This window comes from Oenanthe melanoleuca, chromosome 1A (genome assembly GCF_029582105.1).
Source record: "Oenanthe melanoleuca isolate GR-GAL-2019-014 chromosome 1A, OMel1.0, whole genome shotgun sequence".
Taxonomy (NCBI): Eukaryota; Metazoa; Chordata; class Aves; order Passeriformes; family Muscicapidae; genus Oenanthe; species Oenanthe melanoleuca.
Genome location: NC_079334.1, coordinates 56,635,261 through 56,638,292, shown reverse-complemented (window position 1 = coordinate 56,638,292; position 3,032 = coordinate 56,635,261).

Genomic DNA, 3,032 nt, shown 5'->3' with positions numbered 1-3,032 from the left:
CACCTCTGGGCAACCTGTTCCAGTGCTTCACTACCTTCATAATAATAATAAAAAAAAAGTATTATATCCAGTCTGAATCTACCCTCCTTTAATGGTTTAAAATCATTCCTTGTCATGTGACTACAGGCCCTGCTAAAAAGTATGCCCACATCTTTCTTATTAGCCCCCTTAAAATAAGCAGTGGTTGCTAAGTGTGGTAGTTTTAAGATTGTGATTCTGCCTTTAATTATTGAGTAATATTTAGAAGGATGCCTCAGCTTTGTAAATAAAACTAGCAGCTTTGTGGAATGTCAAAAGAAACAAATATAAAGTTACAGCTGTAAGATTTGCTCAAATGTAAATATTTTAATTGCCAGGGATGTGTATTTTCACTGTTTAAATAGATTTTAATGTTTTAAAAATATAATTGAATACTACACATGTGATTTGCAAAGTTAGTTCCTTATCTCCTTCAAGTACTTAAAGCAACTGAATCAATAAAATATTTCTGTCAAACAAAATTTTTGTATAGGTTTGAATCCCTAGAAGAAACTATTTTCTGGACATTAGCTAGTATGTATTTTTAGGTTAAGATCTAATCTTATGTCAGAAAAGGTAGCTAAACCTGTGATGCAATGTTTGAGGAATTTGAGTGGGATTTTTTTAGGTTGAAACTGTCAGCAAGGTAGTCAGGAGGGGCTGTGTCCCCAGGTATGCTATATAAAGGATAAATCTGATAGCATTTCAGCCTGATTTCAGCTCTCAAGTTCTGGTTTGCAGCCAGAGCACTGTGTTGTGTGATCATGCTTCAAAGCAGAGCTAGAATAAGTCCCTAAATGCAATAAGAAGAAATGACAGTGTTGGCTTCAGTAACTTGCCCATAGTTGGTAAGTTGTATAAACTTTTTAAAAGAAACCTGAGTATCCTATCTCGTGCAGATAGTTTTCATTGTTTAGTTTGAACTGTTGTGATGAGAGCTGCAGCATTGCTTTGGTTTGCTCTTGCTTGCCACAAGGAATTGAGATACTCAATTGGAGGATTGGTCCTGGGACATCTGCTGTGTACCCTTGCAGCTGCTGAGCTCTGTTGAGCCTTTACTCTGAAATCACAATATGAAAAGTTCAGTCCCAATCGTAAAAAGCAAAATTTTTCATGACATTGCTGTAACTTACCTTGGTGGCACCAGTGGGAAGGAAGGAGTTCCCACTCTCTTTTTATAGTTTTTATAGTGCATGAACATTCTAAGGATTTGTTACAGGATCTTTTTCTCAGAGTGCATTTAATACAATTTCTTGTAAAGGGTTTGTATACATATATGTACGTGTGTATTCATATACCCATCAGTTAGAAAGATGTCAAATGGTGCCTATATTTGTCTGCTCCATAATGAAAAAGAGAGGATGATATGTGTGTTTTCTTTTGTACAGGGATTTTGTTTTCCTTTAAGTGTGGTGATATCATGCAGAGAGTTTTCTGTGAGCTGGCAGTGTGATGTACTTCTTGGAAGTTCTGCATAGACCTAGAAAAAGGCATGTTATAATTTGTGAAGCAAGACATTTATTAATAGCTAGAACTAAATCTAAAAGTCAGGTTTTGTCTTTGGGTCTAACAATGCTACTCTTAAGCATTCTGCTTTTGAATGGCTGTGGAATTGTAAGAAAATAGGTTTGTGCTCCATTAAATGCCTGTGGTGTTTGAAGTCAGGGCAGAAAACGTGCAATGACAAGCTTGGGTTTTATTTGATTGGCCTTGTAAACCTCAAACAAGCAAAGACAATAGAATGATCTTTAAATTGACCTCAAATGTTTCCTTGCAGCATTGGAAACACAACCATAACAGCCTTGTGCTGGTACAGGAGAACCAAAAAATTCAGTTGAGTAATTCATTGTCCAAACTGAGTCAAATACTAAATTTAAATTATATTTGAGAGGAGAAGGAAAGCTGTTATTTTAAAATCCTTTAAGGTACAGTTTTAGGAATACAGGTAAGGCAGCCTGCAAATATTTTTCTTTGAGAATGTTAGAGATATATTTTTAAAATCGGGACAAGAAGGGAGAATCAATCAAACTATCTCTTTTCCAATTCCTTGGGGTATTTGAAAAAGAAAATTTTAAGCTTATTTGGAGTAAGTAACAGCAAGAAATGTGTAATGAATTCATGCTCTAACCTGTAAATATGGGAGTTTGAAAAAAATTCAGACATGAGTTTTACACCATTTGAGTTTCTTTTTGATGTATGGTTTCTCAGCTGTAGGAACAGCCTTTGCTTATGGAATGTATAGATTTGTTCACAGACTTCTCATCATAATTTAAGAACACTCTTGATACCTTCAAATTTGGGGATGCCTTATCTTGATTTTTATATTCTGTAATTTAAGCATTGATAGTATGAAGTTTCTGTCATTGTGTATTCTTCTTGTTTAATATGGAATTAAGGGTTTTGCATGGTGTTTGTTTTTTACACATCAGAAGATGAAATTTTGCAGGTTTAATATTTTAAGTGTTTAGAGTGTACTTGTTTCAAATGCTGTTATTACTCAAAGTAAATTTCTGGCTAGATTTACTATCAGGAACTCTGAAAAGCTGTAATAATTGAATTCAGCATAACATTGTGTATTTTATGACCAGTTTCTACATAATACACGCAGGCAGCAACTCCTCATGCTTCCTTTATGGTGAATGTAAACTTTGTCAAATTTGGGGAAAAAAGTCCATCTAAGAAACTTTGTAGGGAGGTGCAAACCTCAGGTAGATTTTAGCAGCTTTACTGATAGTAGGTTTGTAAACTGGCTTTGCTGTAACCAGGGCTTGAGAGACCCACTCTGGTGACAGGGGATGGGCCACTCGGGTAAAGGCCAGTGCCAAAGCCTTCTTCAGTCTGGGTGGCTTTAATCTGAGCAATGGCATGGTGGCCTTGAGAACTTCAGTCAAATACGAGCAGCTATTTGGTAGTGGCATGGAATTTTGTGCTTCCTGTAGCTATTAGGCTTAGCCAAAGTGTGGTAGAGCAAAAACTGACCTGGCACATTGGTGCTCAGTGCTGCTCCTAAAATC